Source organism: Notamacropus eugenii, chromosome 2 (assembly GCF_028372415.1).
Source record: "Notamacropus eugenii isolate mMacEug1 chromosome 2, mMacEug1.pri_v2, whole genome shotgun sequence".
NCBI lineage: Eukaryota > Metazoa > Chordata > Mammalia > Diprotodontia > Macropodidae > Notamacropus > Notamacropus eugenii.
Genome location: NC_092873.1, coordinates 206732989 through 206741054, shown reverse-complemented (window position 1 = coordinate 206741054; position 8066 = coordinate 206732989).

The following is an 8066-nucleotide window of genomic DNA, read 5'->3' as shown; positions in this document are numbered from 1 at the left end:
CAGACCAGAGGCCTACAATAGGTACTTAAACATGTCAAGAAATATCACATAATTGTAACTGTTTCTTTTCAATGTTGTCACCATCAACTTTATTTTTATCATGTTTGATTCTACTTGGCAGAAATAACCTTATAAATATGAGCAACCACAATTGACATATATAGAAAGTAAATGAGAAATAAGGTTATCTGGATAATTCAATAAAAAAGGAACATTTATTTGGAGAATATCTAGAGGTAGTTATATTTCTGTTATATATATTAGCCTCAGTTCTCCACTTTGACCCCAGTTCTCCACTTTGCTTTTTACGTGAAGATACTACATGAAAGACAATATGACAAAGGGGATAGAGGGCATGATTTTGGATAAAGTAGTCCTGGGTTAATATCCTACCTCTATCACTGTGCATCCATAAGGAAATGACTTTCCTTCTTTTATTTTCAGGCAACTCACTGAGATTTTAAGGGATCCACAAGTTGACATCTCTAATTGTAGATAGAATTCCCATACTAATAAAAGGCAATGATTATAGTATATGTCTAGTAAAAGGAGGAAGGAAAGAAGGAAGGAAGGAAAGAAGGAAGAAAGGAAGGAAGGAAGGAAGGAAGGAAGGAAGGAAGGAAGGAAGGAAGGAAGGAAGGAAGGAAGGAAGGAAGGAAAGAGGAAATAAAGAAGGTAGAAAAAGAGGATAGGAGGAAAGAAATATAAGCAGATATTAAGTGTTTACTATGTGCTAGGCACTGTGCTAAATGCTTTCAAAACATTATCTCATGTAATCCTCACAACCAGGGAAATTAAGTGCTACCATAATACTCCATTTTACAATTGAGACACCTAGTGGTTAAATGATTTGTTCAGGGTCACCCAGCTACTAAATGTCTGAGGCCAGATTTGAACTCATGTATTCCTATCTTGCCACCCATTTGCCTCTAGCATAGAAATATTTAAAGTAAACTCTGAAAAAAGTGTATGTGATCCTCTCAAATTCAGGTTAGTCATGGCCATGTTTTATTAGTATGCTAACCGTGTCTTTAATATGAACCCTTTTTTAAGTGTAGAGGCACCAAAGAAGAGGACACATTTTGGGGGCAGCGTTTGAAAAGCCTGAAACCTACCAGTATAGGATCATTGTTTTAAAGCTGCAAAGAGACCTCAGAGGCCATGTAGTATAATAAGGAAAATGAAACCAAGAAAGGTTCATAAGATCACAGAAGCTCAAAACTTAGATATAGGGAACAATATTGACAATCTAGTCCAACCCATACCTGAAATCACCCCTTATACAACACACATGACACTGGATTATCCATTCTCTGCTTGGATACTTCCAATGAGTAGGGGACTCACCACTTCTTGTGGCAACCCTTTCCAAATTTTGGAGAGATCTAATCATTAGAAAGTTGTGTGTGTGTGTGTGTGTGTGTGTGTGTGTGTGTGTGTGTGTGTGTATGTGTGTGTGTGTGTGTGTGTGTTTCCCCACTCAGGAGGTTAAGTACCATGCCTAAAGTCATATATGTAATATGTGCCAGAGAAAAGCATTGAACCCAGATCCTCCAACTCTAATCTAATTCTCTTTTTATGCCATCATGCTTTGTAAATGACTAATTTTTTTCATTCTCATTATTAATTATATAACACATTTTATTCTTTTAAACTATTAGATTAATAGATTAGAATAAATCATTTTCATGTGTAATGAGATTCATTTTTTGCTCCAAAAATATGATGAAGTGTTTCCCCATAAATGTTTCACTAATGTATTATCCTGGAGAAAGTCATAGGCACTTGGTAGCTGAGAACAGGCTCTTAGGACCCTCTTCCCCAACAAGTGACAAGTAAATTAATGGCTCAGCTATGACTGTGGAGAGATGGTTCTCCTATTAGCATTCCTATATCTCTGATCCTTCCCAATTTTTCTCTCTGATCTATTTTCTTTTGGGGTAGACTTCCTTTTGAAAAGTCAAAGCATGAAATTTAGAAATAAAAGGCACTCTTGTCATACTAATGTAGTAAAAGTTGAATCCCATTTGTTTCCATCAACATGCTTTCTCACTGAAATCCCTTTTCCTTTCCACATGGGTGAATGATAATGGCATGAGAACTGAGCAGGTCCAATCTTACCATTATTCATCCATGCTAATGGTTGTAACACTACGAGTGAGAATAGGTTAATAGGTCTCTTTGTCAGGTGCAATTAAATTGGTGTGCTGAGAACCAAATAGTACAAATCACAAAATGTGGGATGATGTGGGCTTGGGGCTAAGAAGGTCTGGGAGGATTTATGGAAAATTTCTTTCCCAACTTGAAGTTTTAGAAACAACAGTGGAAGGGCTGGTTCTTCTTTACTTTCTTTGTCTTTATGTAAACATAAAGCCTCTGTGAACCAAAGGAAGGCAAAAATGAGGTGGAGAAAGGGAAGGGGAAGGGATGTAGGACATGTGGAGGTCAGTTCGGTATCTTGTGGATGCTAAGTTGTCCTTCCCAAGGAAACCCAAAACAAAAATACACATAAAGGGGAAAAGAAAATTCTTAAGAAAATAAGGCTTAGATAAAAGGCAGCAGGGCAGAGGAAAATGTCTGCACTTAGGATTAGAGAACCTCAGTCCATATCTTTCCTCTGACACTAGCTATATGACCTTGTTTTACATCTCTGGCCCTTGGTTTCTTTACTGTAAAACAATAGTTAATAACACACATTTTTGTAGTACAAACTACATGTCAGACACTGGGCTAGATGCTTTACAATCATGATGTCATTTGGTCCTCCCACTTACCCTTGGAGAGAGGTGCTACTATTATCCCCATTTTCCAGAGGAAGAAGCTGAGCCAGAAACAGGCTAAATAACTTTCTCAAGGTCACACCTAATATCTGTGACTGGATTTGAACTGAGGTCTTCTATGTACTTCACCACCTAACTGCCCTTAGGTGGGCTAGATACCACCTAAGCTCCTGTTCATCTCTAAATGTATTACTTTGCTTTTATTTTTAAGTATTAAGTATACTTAATATTTTCAGTAGATTGTAAAAACCCATGGCTTATATCACCGTAATTCTAACACAGACCTTACTATTCCTAGATAGAGATATGGAAATTGAGACTCAAATAAGTGAAGTTGCCTGGCCCTTGGTTATATAGCTAGTACATTTGAAAGATAGAATTTTTCATTTCAGTCTTCTGGTTCCAAGATATCTTTTCAATTTCTTGTTTCTGTAGTGTTTTTTTAGGGTTATTTGTTTTTCTTTTTAAAAAAATTCTGAATTTATCAAACACCAAATAACAATAATTTTTCCATATGCCTTGTAGAAAAATGAGATATTGCATGTGAAGAGCTCTAGTTTTCTTTTTTCTCTCTCACGTTTTCATAGACCACATTTAACTCAGCATTAGATCTTGTATTTAAAGAACTGCGACTTATTTCAAAAGTAATATTCTGTTGGGGGTGGAAGCTCAATTCCATGTGGACAGTCTCGGGCGGGTAAAGGTGGGAACTTCTAAATCTTAGAGTTCTCATGAGGCCCCCCAGGAAACAGCAGGGAATCGAGGAGTGAGACCAAGCTATCTCGTGTATTTCCGCCTCTTCCCGTGAGAACGTGATGGGAGAGGCATCCCCGCCCTTGAGACTGGCCCGGATCTGGGCACACCTATTGTTATCTAACAGGCACGGTATTCAGGTGCAAACTACCCGGCCAGAGAGCTTAATTAGGGTCAGGAAAGCCTGAAGGGGCTCTTAGCGTGGGAGGGGCCCTTATAGGACAGAAGGCGCCTCTTCCCTTTTCCTCTCTTCGCTCTTCCCTCCCCCCTCTCTCCCCACTTCCACTTCTGCTTTCATTCTCTTACTGTAAGATCTTTGCCTCCTTGGGAGATTCCCCTCTCTCCTAAGGAAGAGTTCCCCCTGCACATGTAACCGAGACCCTGAATAAAGCCTAACCCTTGTTCGACTCCAGAAAGTCTCTTCTCTCATACGTTTATCCGGTTTGGCCAGCTGAAGACCTGCGAGGTAAGGTAAGACTCGGGTAGCCCTCAGGCCTCTAGGCCTGGCAATATTCTAATAATACTTTGCAATCAAAATAACCTCTGTCATGGAGTTTTATTGATGTAGGATTATTTCTTTGTTTTTTTTTCCTTGACCAGTATTAGCACTAACCATGAGATTATTTTATTCTTTAAAATGTGTGTGTGTGTGTGTGTGTGTGTGTGCGTGTGTGTGTGTGTGTGTGTGTTCTTCCTTCGTTGCCAGAGAAGACCATGCCATCAGAGAAATAATGACATGAATTGCACTTGATTTTGTTTTGAATGAGGGAGGGCTGTGCAGGTCACCAACCTCACTTCTCCTCCAGAGTCATCTGAACCCAGTGACCAGATATTCATCAGAATGACTGGAGATGACCCAGAAAGAGGCAGTTGGGGTTAAGTGACTTGCCCAAGGTCACAAGTTCGTGAGTGTCAAATGTCTGAGGTGAAATTTGAACTCAAGTCCTCCTAACTCCTGCACTGGTGCTCTATCCACTACACTACCTAGCTGCTCATTCTTTAAAATAAAATAAAATGTAACACCTGTGTCTTAAATCAATGAAGTTATGACTCCCATTATTCTGGAACGTGATAAAAGAAGTGGTGTAGAGACTAAAGACCTGAATCTGAATCTTGAGTCTGCTGCTTGTATGAACTCAGACAAGACAATGAACCTCCGTGGGTCTTAAGTTCCTCATCTGTAAAATGGGGTGAGGCTCAGAATTGAATTACATAGCTTCTAAAATATTCTTCCATTTCCATGATTCTATGAAAATCTAGCATTTCTTACACATATTTTTATTTAAGAGATCTCCCCCAGCCCCATAATAACATGTTCGCCTTCTGACTAATGCTTTCTTTACCTTATAGCATCCCGATGTTCAATGAAACATTTGGGCGGGGGGGTGGGGAGTAATTAGTTTTTTGTTTAATGCTAAAGTCCAAAGTGTTGAACAAGTCAAATCAGGTTTTAAAAAAAGCATTTATTAAATGCCTTCTGTATATCAGGAATTGACATAAGCATTGAGAAACTCAGAAAGAATAAAATAGTCCCTACTCTCACAGAGCTCATAATCTATCAGGGAGAGGCAACATGAAAAAACCTATGCATAAACAAGACATGCACGGTATAAATTGGAGGTGAGAAGACCCTTATAAGATGGAGGACTGGGAAAGGCTTCTTGAAGAAAATGCTATTTTAGCTGAGAAGGCAGGGAAACCAGAAGATAGAAATAAGCAAGCACAGAATTTCAAACAGAGGAGGCAACTAGGGAAAATTCTAGGAATTGGGAGCTATCTCTCAATGTTCTAAATGTTCTTTATGTAAGGAGCAGTAAGGAGTCAGCGTTACTGGATCATAGAGTATGTTCAGTTTAATCAGTTATTTTCTTAGGAGCTAGAAAAAATGTTCAAGAACAGTACACATTTTATTTAAAAAAACAACAAACTAGCCAGAACTACCAGATCATTCCCCATATGAGGGAAAAGGTAGAAAATCTTTGTCTAAAAATCATTTTCTAATTCTATATAAGGCCACAATGTCAGGAATAAATCACACAAAACCTGGCAACTCATTCTATTCAGCTACGATATTTGTACTTTACTAAACATATGTACTTTTTGGTAAATGGAGTTTGGAGTACTTTACTAAATACAAATGCTAATTTATTAGATTTGGGTACTTTTCCGAGTCCAAGTAGAGAGGCTAAATTTTAGACTTAATGCAATAAACGCATCTTGAGAATCGGCAATTTGCATATATCAGATGGACAAAAATAATCAGAAACAATGAAACTCAGTACTGTTTTTTGCTTTTTCTTTGGACACCAATACCACAGTGCCTGAAACATAAGTGCTTAATAAATGTGTATTAATTGATTGATTGGTGGACTTGTGGAAAATAGGTACAGTTATCCATTTTTGTCAGAATTGTGTACCTGTAGAAGCTTTGTGGAGAGTTATTTGAAATACATAGTCAAATTGATCAATCATTCAATTAATCAACAGAAATTTATTAAGCACCTACTTAATATCAGACACTGATGGGTCCACAGGGATGCTAAAAGACAAAAATAAGCTCCTTAAGGAGCTTATGTTTTATTACAAGACAACATGTACATTCAAAAATATATACAAAATGTGTATAAAGTAAATTTAGGCTGTTTTGGGGGGGTCATGCCACTAGAAGGACAAAGATTGTGTAGAGCATGTGCTTAAGTTTGAACTGCAGGAAACTAGTTAGAAGGGAGTGCAGTGAATTGTGTGAAGGGTAGCAATATCCAGAGGGCTAGAAGTTAGGTTGAAACTAGTTTGGTAAAGGATTTTAACTGTCAAACGAAAGAATTCCCTTTTGTTCCTAGCAGTAGTAGAGGTTGGGCTACACGTCCTTGAAGGTCGCTTTCACCTCTAGATTAATGAGAATAGTAAGTCAAAGGGCACAAATACATTTGTTTTTGTTGTGTACTTTCAGATTGATTTTTTTTTAATTAAATTCATTCAAAAGGTAAGATGGTATTTGATGAGTCTTGCCTACTACTCACTGGCTACCAGGAAGTAAACTTCAGAGCTCTTAGTGTCAATGTTTTACTGTTCTCTTTCCAACATGGCTGTTTTACTTGAATATTCAGACTCTCTCCAGCGGTGTTGATGCGCTTGCTACCATCTGTTATCCATCCTATCCATTTCTCCTTTACTTCTCCCTGTTTGAAAACATCTCATTACTCCCCTTTTTTGTCCATTTTAATCTGGTTACACTACACATTTCAGAACCCTGTTTTTAAGAAGCTAGAAACCAAGTGTATTTGCAAAATGGCCTTGCGACTTTTACCCCACTCATCTCATTTCTTCTTATAACCAAAGGAAATGAACTACCAGTAAACATATAGAGTAACCTCAGAAGTAGTCAGATATAGTGTTAGGATGGGTAGATAGATAGGTAGGTAGATATGGATATAGCTAGATATGTATACATATATACACATATAATTCCACATGTGTATACAATACACATGTCTAATTATACACATATATTATCTACATGCAATATCACGCACATGTATGGGTGTATATATGCATATTCATTTATATACACAGACATTACAGCACATAGACAATATGTGAATGATACTACCCAGGTTAGTACTTGTTCAGTTTTCCTACATTAATTATAGTTATAAATAGTAACACAATTTGAGAGAAAAAAAACCTTTAAAATTCTTTAAGATCTAAGTGTTCATACAAATCATGAGGTTAATTACGTATTCTAAAATTATGCAAATAATCATTTCAGTAGCGAATTAATCAATGTTCATCACTTGAAAAATAGCTTTTAAATTATTTTCCCCCATAGAGATGTGTCAGAGTAGTTGAAATTCTCATAGTGAGCTTCCCTTTTTGAGAATTTTTTTTTTAAACTGGCAGATGAAGACTCCTTGAGTTATTTTGGTGTTGAGCAACAGACACAGTAGGCTATTAAATTAGACACAGGTGTAAAATTCCTGAAGGGTATTCTAGGCTCTGCTTTGCCATTACTTGGGACTTCTATGTCAGCTGTAAGTGGCCAGCAGTCTGCTCCTGTCTTTTGTCGAAACTCGGTGACTTAAGGCTCTAACATGAGCTGTTACGTAGGAAGAGAAGTCAATAGAGAAACAGTCAGTATTTGGTGATCAAGTTTGCGTGGGCTATAAGGCAACATTTTCAACTCTGAACTGTTGCAACACATGTGCCTCTCCCTTCTGCCTCTCTCTACATAGATACATGCCTAGAATGTCTTCCCACCTGCCCTCCACCTCAGTTTCCTTTAAAGCATACCTGAAACATTATCATCTACGAGGCCTTTCCTGATCCTCTCACTACTAGTGGCTTCTCCCCCAAAAATTATGTAGTATTTATGTACTTATTTTGTGCATATTTTAAGCATTTATATGTGTATACATCATCTCCCCCAATAAAACATCATTTTCTTAAGGACAGGAACTGTTTCATTTTTGTCTTGTAGTCTCAGTACATAGTCCTAACAAACAATGAGTGCTTAATAAATAAGTAATGATGGAT